At 42.3% G+C, this 17,120-nt stretch overlaps 1 protein-coding gene across 1 annotated transcript in view; it reads right to left on the reverse strand.

Moving 5' to 3' along the window:
• The window catches only part of DMBX1 (diencephalon/mesencephalon homeobox 1), a 38,743-nt gene extending 22,433 nt beyond the window's left edge, over positions 1 to 16,310 (reverse strand). Inside the window, exon 1 of the mRNA XM_032805043.2 lies at positions 16,185 to 16,310. The gene's annotated coding sequence lies outside the window, so the exon portion shown is untranslated. The remainder of the gene's footprint in view (positions 1 to 16,184) is intronic.
• Between the last annotated feature and the right edge of the window lie 810 nt (positions 16,311 to 17,120).

A 17,120-nucleotide genomic window follows, 5' to 3' on the forward strand; every position in this document is an offset into this window, starting at 1 on the left:
CATTTACCTCTATGCACATTCCAAAACGGAATAAATTAAATATTTAAAAGACTCCATACAGCAATTTTTTGTAAATTGAGAAGGCCATTCATCAAGCCACCGCTGGGTTTCACAAGCTGTCGAATTGTGCTTACATTGGTTAAAATAATCTTTATATTTCATTAAGCAACCAAATAAGCTGATCCTCCCCACCGGCTGTATAGATGGCTTTAATTTTCAAAATCTGCAAATGCATCTTTTATGTCTCTCTCTGGCTGGAGGGTCTGAGTAATAACCACAGCCAATTGGAGAATAAAAGCAGAGTTTGATTAGGTGTTACATTGGGTAAATTAACGCCGGGCAGCAAAGGAGCGGATCCTAAGCTGTCATTGAATAATTGGGGCTTGGACCTTCATCTTCTCCTAAATAATAGGGTGTAGCTTTCCTTTCCTATGCAACTCCTGTGTGTGCGTGCCACAGATGCCAAGTGGGGTCTGAGACATGGAGAAAGGAAATAGGAACCGGAGGGAGGGAGTTCATACAAATTAGTTGTCCTCAATGAGTGTAAACAGAATAGGACCCAGCCATGCATTCCTTGTGCATCCAGAACCACCATTGGATTTCAGGGTTGGGACTTAAAAGTGCGTCCTGCTGCTCTGTGTAGCTCATACTGCAGGAACAGTGGATTTCAATGGGGCTGTGCAGAGTAGTAGGGATTAGTAAAAAAGATGTTTTCAAGGAAAGGCTGCCATTTACTTCCATCTGGCCTGGTCCAACTCTCTAGCTAACCGAGGATTGCAAGGTGCTCATTGCTCTCAGCTGGGGTTGACTCTCATCACTTTGCAGGATTGGGCCCTAAGTGTATGCTTTTTGTTGGCCTGATCCTTCAACCATTACTTACCCAAGTATCCTTTGCTCATGCAAATCATCCCTTCTCAAGTCAATGGAATTACCAGTGTGAGTGGGAACAGTGGGTGAGCGACTATTACAATAAGTGATATGGTTTAACATAACTTCCCTGGGGTGTGGAATGCCAGATCCTGAGCTGGTGTAAATCAGTTTGGTTTTGTTTACACCAATTGAAGATGTAGCCCATATGCTTGTGTGAATGAGGAACTTTGGTAGGGCCAGAGTCTCAGGGGATGTAAGCAGAGCTACTCTGATTTACACTAGCCTGACACTATGGCCCTAAATATTTGTTCAATATGCCAGGGCCAAAGTTCCCAATCTATGCTGGGGAGGCATTTATGCAGGTATCCAGGGGCATAATTCTGTCCTAAGTACAAAATATGCAAAGGAAACACACAAATAATGTCTTGCGTCCTGGTTAAAGAGATTTGTTCTGGGTTGTTTTTGCTATTTTTTTTTTAAAAGGAACTTCCTGGGGGTTTTCTAATAAAAATAAAATGTCTATTTAAAAATGTAAATATATACTTCATAAATATTTCATATTGGTAAATACACACATTCTCACTGAGATGTTCCTGATAGCGTGAAGAAAAGCTAGAACTAAAGATTTATTACAGTACTGAAAAATTGGAGAGTAGGAATATTTTGTATGCTTGCTTTAATTTGTCATTTGATTAAAGTGTCTCCATTGTAGTCTAAGTGAGCAATCCAAATTTAAATATAATTTACATGAAACTGACAAAGCAAAGTCCATTTAAAAAAACAAAAACACACACTCCTTCCAGCCTGCGAATCCAATTTATTTTCCCATTCGAACCTCAAGCGAAAGTCTGAACTCTTATCTATGCAGGGAAATTGATCGAAAAAGCTATTGCAGAACAGGCTCCTTGTGTGGACCCTCTATTCTGATATAAAATTTGCTCTGTTTGGAAATAATTACTCCACTTTGGAAACAACTAATTATTCTAGAATAGTGTGATTTTTATTCCAGAATAGAACATCCCCATTTGGAGCTATTCTGCAACAGCTTTTCTGGTCCATTTCCTCATGCAGATAAGCCCTGCGGAAGGAGAAACTTTATCACACATCCTAAAGTTAGATGGGAAAGATGGTCTTGGGGTTAAGGCACAGTGCTCTGAGTTGAGCGATCTGAGCTGTGTGGGGGTCTTGTAGCAGTCACTTTGCTTCTATGCCTCAGTTTCCCTTCTTTGAAAGGGTATAATCAATACTTCCCCACCTCACAGTGGTGCTGCAGGGCTTAATCCATTGATATTTGCCAGCTCCTCAGATACTACAGTGATTTGTGCCATGGTAATGCCTATTTAATGAGTGCTAAAAAGGTTACATTTTGATGCTAATGGAGCAATGGCAGAAATAATTCCAGAGCCATAGGTGGACTAGTATTTCATTAGTGGTGAAAGCATCTCAGGTGTGTTCCTTTGTAAGGAGAGGAGGTTAACCAGGACCAAACCAAACTTAGGTCTTCCTAGGTTCAAAATTAACAGGTTGGGTTGCACCTCTGAGCAAAGTGCAGTCTACAGAATTGTAAGAGCTAGTACTAACTGTGAAAGCGCTTTATGGAGCACAAACAGAAGCAATCGAGCACAATCTACACCAGCTGGATTTTCCTAGCGCTCTTCAAAGGTAGGCTGTGTGTAAATTGCACTGAAGTATAATATTCTTGGGCCCCTGGGAGGAAAGGCTGAAGTTTCCTAGCCAGATGGGGATGATCATTAAAAACACCCGGCCACCTCCCAGCAAAGCAAAGGACTCTTGGCTCCTGTTGCTACGGGGGGAATCCAGGAGCAGCCTACACAATCCCTCAGGTTCGGGACATCACTAAAGGCACAGGTAAATGAAAGTTAATATGGAACTCAATGGAGCTTCAACTTAGATCTGTCATCTCTGTCTGTTCCAAAGCCCACTGGAGTCAGGGAAAAGATTCCATTGGATGAGATCCTCTGGGTATTTATACCATGCTGCTCACTCCAGTATCTGATAACCTAGCCACCTGCCACTGCAAAAGCCCAGTGACTTCAACAGGAGATCCAGGCACAGAATGATGGCAGGGCTTACAGTGCAATTACAATCAGAAGAGTCACAGTTTAAAATGTGCTCCTTCTTCCACAACAGAACTGCTCCAGGTGTGTGAGGAGAGCTATGTTTGCTTAATGCAGTGACAAAAAATAAGCATTGATGGTTTTTTTTAATTTCTTTTTTTAGCAGCATAACCTCTGCAGCCATCAGAGATGGAGTCTAGCCTGGCTTGTGCATATAGTTGACAGAATTCTTAACTGAGTTCCAGTTTCAGAATCTTTATTACTAGGGATGATGCATGAGCCTGAAAGAACTCAGCTTGATTTTCAGATCCCAGGTTGAGTTTGCAAGGCTAGCAGTAAATGGAGCAAATTTAGCTCCATATGAACAATGCATATAACCATGCAGGATCCCTCACTAAAGGGCACAGAAAAATCCATTTGTTAATATAGTGCTCAATGCAACTTAAATTTTGGGTCAGCTGTTTGGGCCTGATTCAAAAGCCCACTGAAATAAAAGATGGTATCTCCATATTAATATCACTTTTGTCACAACTGCAGCCAATCAATAAGGTGTACTGAAAATAAAATGATGGAAAGAAATGGAAATATTTACCCATTTTTTATTAGCTTTGCCTTTTTAGGGTACAACCAGGACCAGTGCCAGGGTTTCTCGTGCCCTAGGCGCTTTCGCCACCCCCCGCGCTAATCCTGCAGCTCTGGTGGAGCTGCCGCAGTCATTCCTGCGGAGGGTCTGTTGGTCCGTGGCTCTGGTGGAGCTGCCGCAGGCATGCCTGCGGGCGGTCCACCGGAGCCGCCTGCCACCCCTCCGGCAAAATGCCGTCCCCCTGAATAATCCTGGCACCCTAGGCGATTGCCTAGGCTGCCTAAATGGTAGCGCTGGCCCTGGGTACAACCACACTTTAAGTCAGGGAGACAAATAGCAAATCTCTCTGCTTATGCTTATCTGACAAAATATGCAAAAAGGCACATTCTAACCCCAGATCTGAGGCTTTGTACGTCTTTGGTGCTGAATGCATTACATGTCTAGGGAGCTGTAAATAAATGACCCTTGCAAGATGTTTTCCACAATTTCTTCGTTTATTGCTTAAATCTTTAAGATCCAGATGGTCCAAAATTCACATCATATAATAAACAGTAAGTCTTCAATCAGTTTTGTTGCTCTTGTGAGAATGTGCTGAATGTCTAAGGAAACTTTTTTTTGTTACAGTGGATGTAGTATAAATAACTATTTGAAATATTGCAACACCATCATTTTCCTCATTCAGTTTTCCAAGAGAGTGAGGGTCATGCATCATAAAAATGAAATTCAAAGGATTTTGTTAAAATACTGGAATAAAGGTGTCGTTGAGGACAGCTCTCGATATTGAAGGACTCCAGTCTGATTTACCTGCAATATTCTTACACCTGTGTAATTACAGGGACCTAAACTGAGTTACAGTCCCAGTTTGCACGGACATGAATGATCCCAGAATTCAGCTTCATCTGTTCAGCTAAGTGTAAACCCACAGAAAAGAAAAACAGATTTCTACATGGATTTTTGTAAATTCTATTCAAACTTCTTGCTGATGATTCAGATCTAACCACCCCATCTGTTTCCTCCCCCCACCCCTTCACTTCCAAGGTCTCTTAAAACCATGACAATATTTTAAGAAAAATTTTGAAGCATTTTAGTGAGTGAAATTGAATTATTTGCATATAGGTCCAGTACAATAGTCTCGTATATAAATACATGGAATAAAATATTAGGCAGATTTTCATTATATTGTCCAGTAGTTTTGAGAACTATGATTAAGGAATATCATAACAAGTATATATATAATGCTAATCTTTTTCACTCTAAGTATCACACCAGGATCTCAAGAGGTATCATAAATGTTGCACAAACCTCAATACCCTTATGTGGTAGGGAGCTGTGATTATATTGATTTTACAAATTCATATGCTGGGGTACAAAGGAATGAGATAACTTGTACAAGGTCACCCAGCCAGGGTTTGCCAGCCTTTGCGATTTTATCATGACTCTTATGATACGTGGCATTTTTCCTCAAAGCCCCAGCTCCTGAAGTCATGTGACTATGGGAGACTCTCCGCTTTCATTTAAAGAAGTGAGTTTCTAGTATTCCCAGAGAAAGAGAAACATGAAAGTGTGGTCCAAGGCAAATAAAAAGAACCTGCAAATATAATTTTTAAAAATCTTGATTTTTAAGCCAATCTCCTGATTCTGGGGGACCGACTACTGATTTTCAAATGCTTAAGTTTGGCAATACTGCACGGCAAGTTACTTGGGACTAGAGCCCAAGTGTTGTCTTGACACCTAAGAGTCAAAGTCTCTTATTTTGACCACACTAGTTGTCAGCTGAATATTTCAATCGTGTGTTTACAGATACAGTAAGTTTGTGTAAATATATATGTTATGCCTCCCTTTCTTTTTCCTTATTCTTACCCTAAAAGTGAAACCTCATAATTGGGAAAATGTGCCTATATAGTTGCAATCTTATTTGAAGCTCTTACATACTTAGTCAAAGTAGCAAGAGTTCCTTATCTACCAAAGGAAGTTAAAAGCGTTAGGAACTTTACTTTGGATCCAAACTGAGGCTATGTCTACACTGCCACAGATCGCTGCTGCGGTGATTGATGCACCAGGAGTCCATTTAGTGGGTCTAGTGAAGACCCGCTAAATCAATGGCGGAACGCTCTCTAGTCGACCCTGGTATTCCACTGGGAACGAATTAAGTCGACAGGAGAGCGTCTCTCATCATGGACACTGCAGTAAGTCGACCTAAGCCACGTCGACTCCAGCTATGTTATTGCAGCTTTTTGGTTTGAAATATGACATTGGCTCACAACTGTGGCTTTTATTAGCGTTAAAGTGCCAAGCAATCAAGTGACTGTCAATATACAAGCAGTTTAGATGTATAATCTGACAGTTTGTATGCAAAAATAAATAAAATAAAAATCAAAGAATCCATCAACATGTTTCTGGCTGGCAGTTCACAAGTCTTGTTTGCACAGGTTTGTCTGGCTGAAGTCTACCACTCCATTTGTTTATGTAAAATGGACTTATTTTAAAGGCTAATGACATGACTTTTCTGAAAAGTGGCAGGTGGGGTTTTCAACACTGCATAAATAGGTAGGCCTAGACCTTTGCAAAGCCTGCAGTTCTGTATGGCTGCTGGCATCCAGCATGAGAAAAGTTGTGGCTAATTCTGTCTGTAAAGTAGTTGTGGCTGCAGCATGTTTGACTTCTATTAAATGGAAGATCATGCCTCAGTGTTAGCTCAGGGTTTGATCCTCTGAGATGTCATCCTGATCTTGGTGGGAGTTGAGAACAGCTTGCCGTGATCAGCGCCATACAGAATTGGGCCCATGGACACTTGCCACTAGAGAAGCTGCGTGCCCCTGTTTGTCTATTTCAGTGCCAAAATGTGGCTTTAGGTGCAAGGAGTTAGGGGCCGTAGCTTCAAGCAGGATGACTGTTTGGAGTAAGATGCCTCCTTGGAGAAAAAAATCCTCAGTGCTGCAGACCTGGGGCTCTGATCTTGTAATCAGCTCTGTAGCCCCACTGATTCATTGCGTTAAAGTGGAAGTGGTAGCATTCTTTTTACAGTTCACATAGATGCTGGAACTAGGGGGGCTGCCACACCCCTTGGCTTGAAGTGGTTTCTATTAGCTACAGGCTTTACAGTTTGGTTCAATGGCTCTTGGCATCCCCACTATGCAAATTGTTCCAGCACCTCTGGACTTGTTCGTAATGTCGGCAAATTATTTTTGAGTTGGACCTTATGAGGATGAATTCTTTGAATTCCAATGCCCAGATGCTTTCCGTCTATGCATGTTTTAAATGTATAGCTTTCCAATGTACAGTTTCCCCTTATGTTCTGATTAGAAATCTTGTGCACAAAACACACCCATAGCTAAAGCAATTTTTTTTAAACATTGCTTGTTTTCTAGATCTCACGAAGATCTAAGGAGTAAGCCAGTTTTGAAGAAATCTAGTTCAGAAACGGAGAACTTAATGAACATAAAGATTTTTTTTTCCTCATGGATGTTCAGCAGAATAATAGGTCTACAACTTCTAATAATGAGGATGCAATGCACAATGGACTTCTCTGTTAGGTGTTTGTGCTCATACTAAAGCTGGTTTGGATGAATGGGATACCATTAAGTGTTTTACCTTATTCTAAACTTGCAAAGATCACCCAAATACCAGGTTAGCTAGGGAGGATGTGGAATCCCCTTCTTTGAAGGCTTTTTAAGTGCAGGTTAAACAAACACCTGTTGGGGTGGTCTAGGTATAATCCTGCCTCAGGGCAGAGATGGGCAAGATACCTCTTGAGGTCTCTTCCAGCCCTGCATTTCTAGGACTGTCCAACAACACTTACAACTCCGGGACATTCTAATGTCCCAGGAGGAGAAACTTTTGTATGGAACTTCTTTCCTGACCTTTCAGTGCTTGATTTCACAATCTTGGCATCGGATTAATGCTAGTTTCCCTCTTGTCAATGGAATAATCTTTAAGCCCTTTCTGCTGCAGTGAATACTCAATGACTAGTTCAGGAGGGGGAAAAAATTATTGTGGCTGTTTGTGTGACCTTAATTATGGGATCAATGCTTTAAATAATAGCAACATGGAAATAGAGCAGATGGAGATAACTGTAGCTTCATCTAATGCTTCCCATTCCTCTAAGCACTCAGATGCTGTGATGAATGCAATATAAGAATCTAGCATAGGTGTGTAAATTCTACCCATCAACAGGCAATTTAAAATGTAAGAAGTAATGCATACCAGGCATGATAGCCCTGTGTCATTCATATCTTACAAGGAGATGCATAGTGCTGCTTTCTCCTTAACAGACACGTTTACCCTGTTCACTTTAGCACCACCGAAACTGGAGATAGAATAAACCCATGAGACCCATCCTTATTGCAGCATGGCTCCTTCCAGAGCTTTGTACAATTTAATTTTAAAAGACTTAAAACAATGGGGTTTTTACATCACTCTTTGGGAGACTATTCCAGGGCCCAATAGACTAATCTGTTAAGATCTTTTTCCCCTCTCCGCCCCCACCCCATTCCATTATTCTGCCTTGTACTTTATAGTGTCTTTTAGAACATCCTAAAGGATTCCTGTATGTACCTTCCAAACACTAAGAGAATAAAACTAAGTAAAAGAACAAAGTGATGTTACCTGCCATATTCTTCTCCATAGCTGTAACTCATGACACCAAGTCTTATGGAAGATGCATTGCTGTACAATCTGCGATCGTGGTTTTATAGAGCCAGATCCAACATGCACTGAGGTCAATGGAAAGATTCCCATTGATTTCAGTGCACTTTGGATCAGGCCCACAGTAAAAATAAGAGTTTAGATTAACTCAGAATAAACCCAACAGTTAAATTCGTGTAATAGATAGGTAATTGCTTTTAAAAAATTGCAGCATTGTATTTCTTGAATTAGTTCTTTAGATCCACATTTTTCTCTTTTTATAGAAACCACAAAGAGGAATGGTTCTTTTCTCCTCTGTAGCTTCGGAATCTAGGGGGTCTCTCAGAAAAGTAGGTCAGCCTTAGCAACCGCTATATAATAATAAAAAACATTTTGGCTTATTTCAGTCTCCTAATTTTTATCTGCATTTTCTGTACAACCAGGTCTCTCGTGATTTTGTTTTTAAAGTATTTAGTGATGTCGCTGTGACTGTTCTCATGTCACTCACTATGATTTTGACATCTAAGTCCATCATTTAAAATAAAATGAACAAAATATAGACTCCTGAATTAATCAGTGAGTATTCACCTAAGTAGGCACCTAAATAAAAGTATCTTCATTTTAAAGAAGTCCCCACTGTCTCAGAATCCAGTTGAAATCAAGGGAAGCTGCAGGCACCTACCACCTTTGAAAAATTGAGCTACTTTTATTTAGGAGCCTAAATATGGATTTAGGAGTTTACGCAACCAGATTTCACACAAGCAGATTTGAAAAGTTTGGCCTAATACTATTCATGCGGTTACATTTTTTTTTCCAGCTTGTTTTAGCTTTGATCTCTCTGATCTCGACCCAAAAGACAAAGCTGAAAGTGAGAGAGGTCCCCATACAGGTCTGGTGTCTCTTGAGCTAGTTCACCCTCTTTGCTATGGTGCATTTGGTGTTTAGGAGAGAGATTGCTGGTTTTGGGAACCAAATCCATTGCAATCCTGCGACGGCTACAAAACCAAACACTGTGCAAAACTTGCCTGGGCCATCCTGCCAGTGTCCCTTTCTCTGGACCTGAAGGGGGGGAGCCTCTTCTAACATTTAGTTCTGTTCCTTTATGACACAGATAGCGGGGCTGATGCCCAGGAAAGAGAGATGCGTACTGCCATGTGAAATGGACAAAGCTCCGGCTTCCTGCTGACTGTGGAAAGATTCGTCAGAGCACTACAGCAGGTACCAATTGACTCCAGAATGGTAAGGAAAGCTTCTCATTGGGACATTTGAAGATTTATTTAGATTGATTAGAGAGGCTGGGAAAGAGCTGCTCTGCATATACTCCAGGCATCTGTGACCGTGTAAAAAGACCAGCACAAATCATTTTCCAACTGCAGCAGTACAATTTGATACAACCCCCTGCACCCGATCAGCAAGGTGACTTGAAACTCAAATTCATCCCCTCCCACAGTTTTTCCACCCTTACATTTCCAGTTATTTAAATGCCTTGGGGGCAGGGAGGGAAGAGGAGCTGTGAGATGTGTCCTGAAGGTCAGAGAGATGCAGAGCCCTGATCCTTCTTTCACACAAGGAAGAATCAAGAGTAACTCCATTGAAATCAACCAAGTGACACTGGTAGAAAGCTAATGTAAGGACAATCACACCCCCAATGCCTCAAGTACTTTTGTCACACAGTAACCTTCATTTAGATTAGGGCTGTGAGTGCAGTTAAGTGGAAATAAGAACACAAGAACAGCCATACTGGATCAGACCAATGGTTCATCTAGCCCAGTATTCTGTCTTCCAACAATGGCTGGTGCCAGATGCTTCAGAGGGAATGAACAGAACAAAGCAATTATCAAGTGATCCATCCCCTATTGTCCAGTTCCAGGTTCTGGCAGTTTGAGGTTTAGGGACACCCTGAGCATGGGGTTGCACCCCTGACCATCTTGGCTAACAGCCATTGATGGACCCCTCTATGAATTTATCTAGATATTTTTTGGAACCCAGTTAGACTTTTGACCTTCACAACATCCCCTGGCAATGAGTTCCAGAGGTTGACTGTGTGTTATGTGAAGACGTGCTTCCTTTTGTTAGTTTTAAACCTGCAACCTAGTAATTTCATTGGGTGACCCCTGGTTCTTATGTCATGTGAAGGTGTAAACACCACTTCCCTATTCATTTTCTTCACACTAGTCATGATTTTATAGACCTCTGTCATATCCCTCCTTAGCCACCAGTCTTTTTCCATCTCTCCACAGATAGAAGTTGTTCCATCCCCCCTAAACATTTTTGCTGTCCTTTTCTGCACCTTTTCTCCATTCTAATGCATCTTTTTTGAGTTGAGGTTGATAGAAGACACCTTTCTTTTGAAGTCTGCTTGCAGTGGAGGCATGAAGCCAGATTCTGTGTTCGCGTTACATTGGAGTAAATTTAGAGTGACTCCACTGGGTGCACTGGCATAAATGGAAGCAGAATCTGCCCTTAGAACTGCATAGATCAGGGGGAAATGAAAAAACGGTTCTCCTGAAAGTTTGGTTATCATTACAAGTTAGAAAGCTGCTACCAGATTCTGGTATCATACCAGTAAAGGTGCTGATGCAGGCAAACTGTCCTACATGCATACAGCACTTAAGCACATGCTTAACTTTAAGCATGTGCTTTAGTCCCATTAACTGCATGCTCCAGGCTGGGGAATGGTTTCAAGAGGATTGAAGTATGCCTGCTTACCTGCTGTCCCAAACAAGGACTCAAAATCAGTTAAATCTCCACTAAAAATCAATGTAGTGCAAAAAAGGTGAAAGTAAGATCAGACTCAGGCCCTGGGCATTTAAACTGCCCATTTCTTCCCTTACCTGGAATCATAGGATTTGGAGTGTGATGGTGGCACAATTTAAAATCTGGAGGGAGTGACACTAAAAATAACCTCAGAGAAGGAATTTTTTTAAATTCAAGAGGAAATTGGTGAGGTGAAATCCAGAAGCGGAACACCTTTGACAATCCATTGCAGTATTTCTAGTGATAAGGAGTCAGATTACAGCCAGCTAACCTGCAAGGGATTGTGCCAATAGCCATCTGTTCTGTATACAGGATCTGGGGCTATTTGCTGTTGACTTGGGCTGTGCGCCTGAAATGACTTCACCCAAAGCTAAGGAGGATCCCAGGTAGGCAAGTGACTTGGAAGGTTTGTTCTTGCAGTTTTGCTGGATGTTTATTCTACTTCTTCTGGCTCTGTTTGCATCAGGTCTCTCAAACCAGAAACCGCCTTGCAAACAATTCCCGCAAGCCCTTTCCATGATGATTGATCTCACTGAATCAGCTAATAACAGATTTATTTCCTCATTTGCTTTGTGCTGCCAGCAGGAGGAGGAAAGAGAGAATGGGGGGGAAAAAACCACCCTCAACCCCTGCCTTAGGGGAAGCTAGAGGCTACTTCCAGACAAAACTGTTATCCATTAACATCCAATTATCACTTGGTCCAAGCCATTAATTATAAATCAGCCTCCTAATTGGGATAATTAGCTCTCTGCTTCTTAATGTAGTGTGACTGATGCGTTTGGAAAGAATGTAATCACTCCATTTGTTTAGCGAGAGGAGAACAAATCCAACTCTCATGGTTTAATTTTAGCCTGATCCTCCTCCTCCTCAGCATTAAAAGCTCTTTACGGCCCTATTAATTGTTTGGGAACCGTGCTTTTGATGGGCACATGCCACTTCTCTGTGGAGAAACCCCTTCGAGACACTCTCGTTTTAAGAGATCGGTTTCCAATGCTTTTTAAAAGCGCAGTTTTGCTCGTGGGCAGAGTCAAGCTGGTTTGTTTGTTCTTTGAGCAAAAGGGGGTTGTATTTTCTGTATATGTCCTGCTCTGTTTTGTCTAGGCTCCATTTATTTTGTCTCCTTTCCGTTTAATTCTTTGCTTTTCTCATTTGCAAAAGAAAATAGACTTCGCAATGCATCATAGCTCCTCCTTACCTTTCATTTCCGGGAATGGTCTTTTTTAGTTAGAATAACGAATTTTAAAATAAAAATAGTGGGTTGACAGCAGCATATTTGGCAATTATCTGTAAACTTTTCACACGCACACAAAAAAGTTTGGGAGACATTTAAGTATGTGCTACAAGTGTGCTTGATCTGAAGGTATTTCTAAAAGATTCGAAATGATGAACCGCAAAAAAAGGGTGGTTATTTTTGGTGGTTGTTTTTTTTTTAATCCCTAAATGAATCAAGGCTGTTTTCAGTCTATGCCAAAAGAAAGACGATTCGTGTGCATACACTGCCACTAATTTAGAAGGAGAAACTAGCCATGAAGCAATGTCCCAAATGCACATTTTTTTTTTATTTAAAAATAAATTAGCAGCACTGTCATTCTGGGCAGGTTTCGTTGTTCTCTTGTGGCTTCCTAAACACTGTTTCCACAATGTCTCAAAAAATCGTTTACAGGAACCAAAAAAAACACAACTTTTCCGTGACTTGACGTTTCATTAATGAGGCCTGCTCAGAGAACCGACTATAGCTGGGGGGCATGATTAGATATTTATTACTGTCATTTACATGGAAAACTTGAGGAGCCAACCAAGTGGAACAGAAGGGGATTTATTAATTATTATTATTAAACAATAGAAGCCAGTTCAAAGATCGGGAACGTGTCCTAACGTTGCATCACAGCAGAGGTGTGTGTGTGCGTGTGTTCTGAAGAGGTGGGCAAAATGGTGTTTCCACTTCAGAGGTGTAATCAGATTAGAATAAAACTTTGAGCGCTAACCCTCAAACTGTCAAGTAATTATTTTTCCCACCCTCCAGTCACCACACACTTTGTCCTGAATTTAGTGAAACAAGGAAAGAGTTTTTCTGCCCAGATTTGCATTCCCTAAAATGAAAGTGAAATGCTGATGGGGGAATGCATTTAGCCCAGAACAGTCTGCTGAGTTTAAATGAAGATACCCTTCGCAGTTCAGTCCACGTTCCGCTTTCTCCTTCTCCCAAGGTGTTTTTTTTTTTAAAGTTGTCAACAGTCTCAGAAGTTCACCTCACCCAGGGTAATGGCCTGGGAACTTTTTTGCGGGGGGGGGGGGGATTTTGTTTTAAATATTATCTGTATTGTTTCTTAACTGAACTAAACTACATAGAGATATAAATAATCACTCCAGAGAATTAAAAGTGATTATTAATTACACCCAGGAAGAGCTGAAGAATTTAAAACAGTAAAAATAAAGTCTCCTGTTTCACGTTAAGGAAAAAAAAGTGAATCTATGAGACGTAAGTGAAATAGTTTTTAAATGATATTCCATATAAGTGTGTGTAGATCTATTTCACATACACTTCCGATCATTTTATACACACACAGATGTGTCTTATTTCCAAATCGATCCCAACAGAAACGCGTACAGAATGATAGATGAAAAGAGGGGTAGCTGGAGAAAGCTTAAGTCCGTCCAAGCTGCTGTGTACAGATGGGATATTTTCGGCTGGACTGTCCAAAAGGCAAAAAGCGCCCCAAAATATTTAGCTGGAATAATGAACCCATCGCTATAAGATAGGAATATGTTGATAAGGAGAGGCTTATCCTCTTCCAAGAGGATTCCTTTACATCAGAAATACCAACATAACGTTTTTACACAAAAACAGCAAACGCATTGGGGTCTTTGCCTCGTAGTTTCGCGTCGTTTTGAAGAGTTATAATACCCTACGGCACTGGGCAGAGGTTTCTGCTCTAGGTGGGGGATTTATATTGTTTTCCCACCAGATCTGCGTGTGTCAGAGGGAGGTTGCAAAGTTGTTCGCTTTAAGCTAATTTTTTTTTAAGTCCTTCAAATATCGAATTTAAAACAGAACTCGAGACCTTTTCTGTGCGGAGCCGCGAAGTTCCCTGGCAATAGGCAGCCAGAGCGGCTTGGTCGCTCTATTTATTCATAATCGTTTCACTTCGATTAATAATTATATCACTTAAGTGGGAAAGCCCTTGATTCCAACTATTCTCACTTAAAGCAGCTGTCAGCTGCGGGCCTGCGTGCAGGCGGCCCTGCAGAGAGGCACAGCCGATTCCCGACTTGTGTCTGTTTCTGAAGCCAGCAAAAGTTTTCGAGAGTCGGCTCTCCTCCACAAGCAGCTTCCCGTTCAGGACAAAGGCACGGAGAACAGGATTTGTATCCGGATAGCTCATTAGAAAAAGGAGAGGCGTGTGTGTTACCTACTGCATTGTTCTTTCTGTACCCCATCCTCTCACCCCCCTCCCCAGGGCCTGAGGACCCCATTGCCTGGTCGAGTTTGATGGTTAAGGAAATTGACAGTGTTACTTTCGATGCTCACGTTTGCAGGTGCTGTAACGTGTCTTGTAATCACCCGCGTGTGACGATGCTCTGTGTAAGGGGAGAGACGTGTATCTCTCTCTCACACACACACATCTGCATTAAGCACATGCGTGGTGCTGATGAATGAGAGAGTGTAAATGGCCGATTGCCTGGACAGAAGGTACTTGGCTAAACATTTACTTCCCTGCCTAAGAAGTGGCGATGAATGGATGCCTGTCCCTCTGCCTTCATCCTTCTCCCTCCCTCCTCTATCTGTTATGCCATGGCCCGAGGGAAGACTTTGGCTGAGATGTATGAGATCTTTTGCGGTAAAATATGCATGCGGATCCCCATTTGGTTCGCCGGATAATGGAGGTGCAAATAGGTTTCGACTGCAGAGCCCTTCATTTATCAACCGCGCCTGACAACGCACGTCCTGAGTTTATACACTTCCTAAGTGGGGGCTTCTCGGAGTCCTGTCTTTATCCTCCCAGCTCTAGTTCTGCGTTAGAAAATAGGGAGCGAGAGAGCAGTTTTTTCCCTTTGGGTCTCACTATAAGCTCAGTGATATTTAAAAGGCACGGGGGGAGGGGGAGGGAAATTCAGTGTTAAACTTCCGATCAGTTTGGGCTCCGTTTTGGTTTATACTCTAATGCCAGACGCACAATCCGAATTTTCACTCCCACTCGGATGCCCACCTGGCAGAAGAGACCTGTCCCAACCACTGCTGAACTTTAATGACAGTGGTGTCAGCCTCTTTTCCTGTGCAAAGGGCTTTTGTCTCTTCCCAGAATCTGATTTTTGCCTTTGGCTCTCTCTCTCTCTCTCTCTCTTGCTCACCAGGCTGTTTGGCTTATTAAACATCATTATGTAAATAGCGTGAAATTTACGGTCTGCTACTTTGATCCCCACAAATGAAGAGATGCGTTGTTAGCTGTGTGTGCCCTTGGGCAAAAAAGAAAACCTGAGAAAGAGGAAAGAGAGACTCGAAAAAGGAAGCGAGCGGTAAAAGAAAAGTGTGTTTACACAGCCAAGCCCAAACCTAAACCAACCTCTTTCCCTTTTCTAATTGTGTCTCTGGGGCGCTCAAGAGGGAGCTGCCAGAACAGGGTTGACAGAAGTTCGGAGATTGGAAATGAAGCATTAAAATCCGTGTCTGTGACCTGCTTTCTTACATGCAGTGTAACCTACCCTTAGCTCAACGAATCAGTGGGTCTGAGTTTTAGTCATGTAGCCATCTGCTGAAAGTTACATTTTAAAAACTGCAAGATTTTTTTAAAACAACAACTCCTCGCCACCTTTATTCTGGAGTAAACCAATACATTCCAAATGAAGCAAAACCAGAATAAAACTCCTTCAAAGGAGAAGAGTTAAGAGCGTCCACAACAATCGGCACCCAGATGGCACAGGATTCTGATGGAACTCGAGTTGTGAGAGTGTTTCCCCCTGTTTTCTCAGTCACACATCTACATTTCATTTGCTTCCTTCAAAGGATGCGTTAAGGGCATCAAATACCCCCGGCAGGGGTTGAAGCGTCTACAAGGAGACAAAAAACCCTCTGCACTTAAAACGTGCCCTAAGACTTTATGTGACTAGAAAGAAGCAGCTCAGTAACTCCCCGTAAGCCTTCTGCAAAGGGGCTCGTCCTAGACAAAACTTTCTGCGCTTATTGATCGCCTATAGCGGTCAAACCAGACGTGCTAGGTAAGGGGAAGCCTACTGCTAACGTGAATTTTCTCGAAGGAGATCGGAAAGCGTCTTACCTTTCGAATCTTGCCCTAGGATCTCTTCAGTGGAAACGGTCAAGCGGCGGGTGTAAATCTCACTCCGGAGTGTAGCCAGAAACCGGATTCGGAGCGAAAGGGGTTGAGAAGGCGGAGTGCTGACTTCAGAGCAGGAGTCGGAGCACTTTGCCGTCCCTGCCTCCCCCTTCCCTCTGTTCTCCTGCCTTTTTCCTAAGTTGTCTCAGGGTCCAGCGAAGCTGCCATCTACTGGGGGGAGAGGATTGAGGAAGGATTTTTAAAAGGAGCTTCACACAGACCTAGCAGCTACCCTGCAAGATTTTCAATGGTCCTCCACCCTGTCAATCAAGCCAGGGCTTGCTGCTACGTTTCTCTCTGCTTCCCCCCCCTCCACCCAGTTTTATTTTTTTTTAATAAGACATCTTACCAGTCATTTACTCCAAGTCTAGTCAGGTGTAAACGCCTAATTAAATCACTGGGAGATAATGGGAAGCCAGTCGTGGGAGGAGGGGAGACGGTTCTATCCTGGCTATAGGAACTGAGAGCTGGATGCGATGAATCTGGAGCATAGATTTGATTTGGGGTGGGGAAGGTGAGTACATATTTATAAACATGCCTACACAAACACCCCCCCCCCCGGCTGAGATTAGGCATCAGGAGGACGCTAAGGTAGACTCCTGCTTTATGGGGAAAATCCAAACCCTCATAATGCCCTCGGATAGGGTGACCAGATGTCCTGATGTTATAGGGACAGTCCCGATTTTTGAGTCATTTTCTTATATAGGCTTCTATAACCCCCCCACCCCCAGCCCGAGTTTTCACATTTGCTGTCTGGTCACCCTACCCTCGGATATGAATAAAAGGACCGGTTTGGTGTCTTTCCTCACGGGATCTCAGTGGAAACCAAACTTCTAAATTTCAGTGAATACATCTTATTCCCCACACCGCAAAGACATT

Source organism: Chelonoidis abingdonii, chromosome 7 (assembly GCF_003597395.2).
Source record: "Chelonoidis abingdonii isolate Lonesome George chromosome 7, CheloAbing_2.0, whole genome shotgun sequence".
Lineage (NCBI taxonomy): Eukaryota > Metazoa > Chordata > Testudines > Testudinidae > Chelonoidis > Chelonoidis abingdonii.